At 47.1% G+C, this 6,413-nt stretch overlaps 1 long non-coding RNA gene across 1 annotated transcript in view; it reads left to right on the top strand.

The window, feature by feature from the left end:
- Positions 1–461: 461 nt before the first annotated feature.
- Positions 462–6,413, top strand: part of LOC117530945 — a 15,708-nt gene continuing 9,756 nt past the window's right edge. Inside the window, exons 1-2 of the long non-coding RNA XR_004566487.1 lie at positions 462–586; positions 2,515–2,522. This is a non-coding gene — a long non-coding RNA (uncharacterized LOC117530945). The remainder of the gene's footprint in view (positions 587–2,514; positions 2,523–6,413) is intronic.

Genomic DNA, 6,413 nt, shown 5'->3' with positions numbered 1-6,413 from the left:
TTGATCACAACCACAGCACATGCACAAATCTGTGAACATGTGCACTGCTTGGCACTGATTCATGTCAATTAGTTCTTTGTGATTTAGTGATAAGTAAAAGTAGTCAGGACCAAAACTATTTGGACAGTGAGTGTTTTGTGTTTTTTGGTCTCTGCTGAACCATGGTGGGTTTCTTGTTTATTGTTGAACAAACACAGGTGCATCTAAAAAAAACTGAATATTGTTTAAAAAAAATAAATGTTTTTGTCAGGAATTCCACAGAGTGAAAACTTTATGTATTCTTGACTCATTCCTGACACAAACTAAAATGTTTCAAGCTTTTTTTAAACATAATTACAGTCTACATCTTCAAAAACTAGAAAATGTTTCCTTCAGAATGTTCAAATATTTCACAAGATCAGTTTTTTAAAAATGATTTATGAGTCAGAAATGTCAAACTGCTGTAAAGTTTGTTTATTTCTGCCCTCAGTACTTGATTGTGGCTCCTCTTGAATGAGTTCCTGCTTCAGTGCTGCGTCAAGGTGATCAGCCTGTGGACCTGCTGAGGTGTTCTGGAAGTCCAGGTTGCTTTGATAGCAGCCTTCAGGTCTCTCTTCTTCCTCCTGACGAGACCCCACAGAGAATCTATGAAGGATCAGTCAAATCTAGTAATATTACAGTCAGCAAGGCATTCACTTGTCGTTTTATTACTGTGGGCAGGTACCAAGTCCTGCTGGAAAAGAAAACTAGCATCTCCATAAAAGTTGCCAGCAGATGGAAGCATGAAGTGCTCTACAGTCTCCTGGTAGATGGCTGTGATGACTCTGGACTTGATAAAACATAATGGACCAACACCAGCAGGTGACATGGCACCAAACCATCACTGAGGTATGGTTCATTCCATCGTAGGGAAGGTGATGGTCTAGTGGTTAAGGCGTTAGGCTTGAGATCAGAAGATCCTCGGTTCGGTGAATGTGAGGCGTTATTTGTAAAGCGCTTTGAGCGTCTGATGCAGATGGAAAAGCACTATATAAATGCAGTCCATTTACCATTTACTGACCATGGAAACATCACACTGGACCTCAAGCAGCTTGGATTCTGTGTGTCTCCACGCTTTCTCCAGACTCTGGAACCTTGATTTCCAAATGAAATGCTAAATTTACTTTAATCTGAGAAGAGGACTTTAAACCACTGAGTAATGGTCCAGATCTTTTTCTTCTTAGCCCAGATAAGACCTTTCTGACATTGTCTCTGGTTTGACCATAGGAACGTGACACTCATAGTCCATTTCCTGGACACGTCTGTGTATGGTGGCTCTTGATGCTCTGACTCCAGCCTCAGTCCACTCTTTGTGAAGCTCCTTTGTGAAGTTCTTGAATTGACTTTGCTCAACAATCTTCTCAAGTCTGTGGTTGTCCCTGTTGCTTGTGCATCTTTTCTGACCACACTTTTCTCTTCCAGTCGAATTTCCAGGACTATGCTTTGACCCAGTGCACTGTGGCCAACCACAGCTTTCAGCAATGACCTTCTGTGGCCGACCCTCCCTGTGGAGAGTGTCCATGAGTGTCTTCTGGACAACTGTCAGCAGTCTTCCCCCTGACTGTGGTGACCCAGACTGAGAGATTGATGGTATTCATACTGCATGTACTGTTAGCCTGGATGTTATATTACAGTGCACTTCAACTTCAACTTCAGTTTAACTTCAATTTAAGTTTGATGACATTACTACAAAATGCTAAGTACATTCTACTGATTTGTAGATATAGTTGAATGTGTGAATAAAGTTGAGTTAAATTGCTTTAAATTACTAAGTTTAAGTCAGGACCAGAAAGACATTGCATTATGGGAACAAGATTGCACTTGACCTCCAGAAAGCGTTGACTGCTCCTCCATGATGTGCATTGTGGGTCTTATTTTGAGATACATATTTTCTCTTTCTGGAGCTAAAGGGATAAAATTATTAAAATTTTAAAAATGCTTGAACTAAGTTGATATGTAATGAGTCTGGAATATATCTATTTCTTCACTCTGAAATGCTTGACAATAAATATTAAAGTTTTTCCAAGATATTTTAGTTTTTTTAGATCCACTTGTACAGAGTTCTCAGTCAGTCCAAAATGTTCATTAATCTCAAAGTACATGTGCAGAATTATTATGCAACTAAACGAAAAAGTGAAGTTTTCCCATCTCACTTAAATTAATTTTCTATAGTCGCTATTCCTCCAATCAAGCGTTGACAGTGGGACTGGAGCCCATCCCAGCTGTCACTGGGTGAGTTCAGCCTGGACAGGACACCAGTTTGTCGCAGGGTCACATAGAGTCAAACTTAGTCAAAGGTTCCAGTTCGTCTAACCTGCATGTCTTTGGAAGTGGACGTTAAGCCGGAGCACCCGGAGGGAACCCCCGCAAACACAGAACATGCAAACTCCACACAGAAAGGACCAAGAGGGTGCAGGTTTTCTTTCTAACCACCAACTGCAGCATCGTGATTTCACTGATGAACTGATTCCATCGACTGAAAGTGATGTTAATCAGCTGCTGGAGTGGGTGGTTAGAGAGAAAACCTGCACCCTCTTGGCTCTTTCAGAATCCGTTTGACGCCTCTAAAAACAGATCTTTGCCTTTTAATTGGTGGATTGTTTGTCACATGACATTATTTGTCCAGTTGTCTGTAAATTGAGTCAAATGTATAATTTACGTCATCTTTCGTTTATTTTGCTCCATTGAATGACTCCATGACATTTTTGTAAAAATGAGTCCTTGACAGGAGGAAGCTTTTCTGTCACACGTGCACTTTTCTGTCACACGTGTACTTTGCCTTGACTATGACAGAGGAAACAAATAATGAACATTTTCCATTTATGCAATGGAAAGAATATTTACAACTTCTTGCCTGCACAAGTAAACATAAGCAGCTGTTATTTGTATACAAATGCCCATTGGTGCACATTGAATAATCAACTATTCAGGTTCAGGGGATGTTTTGTAAGCCCCCCCCCCACCCCCCAGGAAAGTAAGATTGTGAGAAACTGGACAAATTCAATTAAAATGAACTTTAAAACCTCCCCCTCCTCTTTCGCTCTCTCCCCCCTCTCTCTCATCCTCTCTCTCTCCCCCCTCTTTCTCTCTCTCCTCCTCTCTCTCCCTTTCCCACTCTCTCTCTCCTTGCTCTCTCTCTTTCTCCCCCTCTCTCTTTCTCTCTCTCTCCCCTCGCTCTCTCTCTTCACCCCCCTCTTTCTCTCTCCTGTTTCTCTCTCTCTCCCCTCGCTCTCTCTCTTTCTCCTCCTCCTCTCTCTCTCTCTCTCTCTTTCTCCCCCTCTCTCTCTCCTCCTCTCCCCCCTCTTTCTCTCTCTCCCCCTCTCCCCCCCTTTCTCTCTCTCTCCTCTCTCTCCCTCTCCCACTCTCTCTCTCCTTGCTCTCTCTCTTTCTCCCCCTCTCTCTTTCTCTCTCTCTCCCCTCGCTCTCTCTTCACCCCCCCTCTCTCTCTCCTGTTTCTCTCTCTCTCCCCTCGCTCTCTCTCTTTCTCCTCCCCCTCTCCTCTCTCTCTCTCTCTCTCTCTCTCTCTTTCTTCTCCCCCTCTCTCCCTCGCATTCTCTCTCTCACCCCCCCATTATCCCTCTTTTCCTCTCTCCCCCTATCTCTCTCTCTCTCTCATCTCCCCCCCTCCGCTCCTCTTTCTCTCATCTCCCTCCCCCCGCTCATCTCTTTCTCCCCTCTCTCCCTCTCTTCTCCTCCTCATCCCCTCTCCTCTCTCCTCTTTTTACTCTCTCTCTCCCTCTCTCTCTCTTTCTCCCCCTCTCTCTCTTCACCCCTTTCTCTCTCTCTCTCTCCCTCTCTCTCCACTCCCGCGACGGCGTCTGCTTTAGGGGCGGGGCCCGGTGGGCAGGTGGAGGTTGTCCCTCCGCAGCAGGGCAGCTTAGTGCCTGATACTGTTATGTCTACTGAGCCGCTGCTAACTGAACAATCTGGGCTGGCTGATGCTGCGGTGACTGAGGGTTGTGTGGGTGATGTAGTTGGAGTTCTGGTCCTCCCTCTGTGGCGGTGCTGTTGGTTCTGCTGCGGTTGGGTCCTCGGTTACTGTTGGACAGGGTGGCATGGTTGGAGAGGTGGTACCGGCTCTCGGGGACCCACAGCCCTTGCTGAGCCAAAGTCTGACTGATGACGACCTGGATTATGATTCGGATTCTAGCATGTCTACCGCCGGTTCTGTTTTCCACAGCAGCGATCTGTACACGTTGCAGGACATTAACAGTTTTCTGGATGAATCATTCGGTAAATCAGTGAGAGTTGCGGATTATTTTCCTGATACGGAGAAATTTGTGAAGTCTGTTAAGGTATTGAGGCGGCTTGTTGGTGTGGACTTGTTGGATGAGAAGAAACGGTATAGACTCAGGAAATATATTACGGCCTTGGGGAAGGACCCCTTGCCCAAGCGGGGGCGCGGTCGTAGGGGTCGTAAATCCACCAGATAGAGTATGACTGTGTTTCACTGGGTGTTCTCTCTTTTCTATCTGTTTTTCTTTTTGCTTTGTTTTTTACTCAGTCCCCATGCAGTATCTGAAGGTGAGCTCCTTGAATATAAATGGTGGCAGGGACGGCCGGAGGAGGGCTTTGGTCTCTGAGTTGTTTGAGCGGCAGGGGTTACAGGTGCTGTTTCTGCAGGAGACTCACTCTGATGTTGGTAATGAGGTGGACTGGGCTCGGTGGTGGAGGGGACCGTTGTATCAGAGTCATGGCTCTAACTTAAGTGCTGGAGTGGCGGTTTTGTTTTCACCTCGACTTGATGCTACTGTATTGTCTACTACTGAGGTCGTTCAGGGGCGGGTTCTGCTGGTCAGGGCTCGGGTTGGGGGGTTGACCATGGTGCTTTTAAATGTTTATGCACACAATGAGGGCTCGGAGCGAGTAGGACTGTTTACACAAGTGCGCGCCATTTTGGGTCAGCAGGCGCCTGGTGACTGTTTGGTGCTGGGGGGGCGATTTCAACTGTACGGTGGATATGTCCCTGGACCGAGTGGGTGAGGAGCCGCATTTGCGGTCGGCTTCCACACTGGCGGGGTGTTTACGGGAGGTGGGTTTATTGGACACATGGAGGGTTGTATATCCTCAAGACAGACAGTACACGTGGGTTCGGGTTTCGGATGGGGTGGTGTCCGCAGCTAGGCTTGACCGGATTTATATATCACACTCGTTTCGGAATAGATTGTGCAGGAGTTGTATCCAGCCGGTTGGTTTTTCGGATCACCATCTTGTCACTATGGAATTGTTCCACTCACACACTGCGCGAGTCACCACTTACTGGAAATTCAATACTAAACTTTTGCTCGACAGGGCGTTTTGTGGGTTAATTGAGACCTTTTGGGAATTTTGGAGGGGACGGAAGGGGATGTTCGGGACGGTGTGTCAGTGGTGGGAGGCTGGCAAGACCCAGGTTCGGGTCTTGTGTCAGCAGTATGCTTCTTATTCCACGGCTAAGGTTAAGGTAGCTATTGCAACGTTGGAGAGGGATATTATGAATATTCAAGCTGATCTGCACGCGGGGGGGGCTCCTGATCGGCATAGTCTGTTGCAAGGGAAGAAGGCGGCGCTGGGCGCACTGTTGCATGAGAGGGCGAAAGGGGCGATGGTGAGAGCACGTTTTGCGAACATTAGGGACATGGATGCACCTAGCTCCTTCTTCTTCAACCTGGAGAAGACCACAGCTCTTCAGCAGGTGGTGACCTGTCTTCGCCTTCCTGATGGACGGGTGACGAGTGACGCGGTGGAGATGCGGAGACACGCGAGGGACTTCTATTCGGCTCTCTACGGTGTTGCTGACTGTGACGAGGCCTGTGCGGCTGGTCTTCTACAGGATCTCCCCCAGCTGGTGGCCTCGGAGCGAGAGGCCCTGGACTCCCCCATCACGCTGGAGGAACTGACGGTGGCGGTACGCCAGATGGCACCTGGGAAAGCTCCAGGCATCGATGGCCTTCCGGTGGACTTCTATAGACATTTCTGGGGTGTTCTTGGGGTGGATATTTTGGAAATGTTGCAGGAGAGCATCGCGACTGGGTGTCTGCCCACGTCGTGTTGCCGTGCTGTTCTGTCCCTTTTGCCTAAGAAAGGGGATCTAGCTTCGTTGCAGAATTGGAGGCCGGTCGCACTTCTTTGTGCGGATTACAAACTTTTTTCTAAGGTGTTGGCGAACAGGTTAAAGACTGTTTTGGATTTGATCATTCACAAGGATCAGTCTTATTGTGTGCCTGATAGAACTATTTTGGACAATCTTTTTTGATGAGAGATATGTTTGATTTGTGTACTATGGGGGTCTTGGATTGTGGGTTTGTGTCACTGGATCAAGAAAAGGCATTTGATCGGGTTCACCACGGGTTTTTGTTCTCTGCTTTGTGGGCGTTTGGTTTTGGTGACGGGTTTATTTCTTTTGTTAAGGTACA

Source organism: Thalassophryne amazonica, chromosome 18, assembly GCF_902500255.1.
Source record: "Thalassophryne amazonica chromosome 18, fThaAma1.1, whole genome shotgun sequence".
Classification (NCBI taxonomy): domain Eukaryota; kingdom Metazoa; phylum Chordata; class Actinopteri; order Batrachoidiformes; family Batrachoididae; genus Thalassophryne; species Thalassophryne amazonica.
Note: the sequence above shows the minus strand (reverse complement) of the source record. Positions and strands in the feature narration are given on the sequence as shown.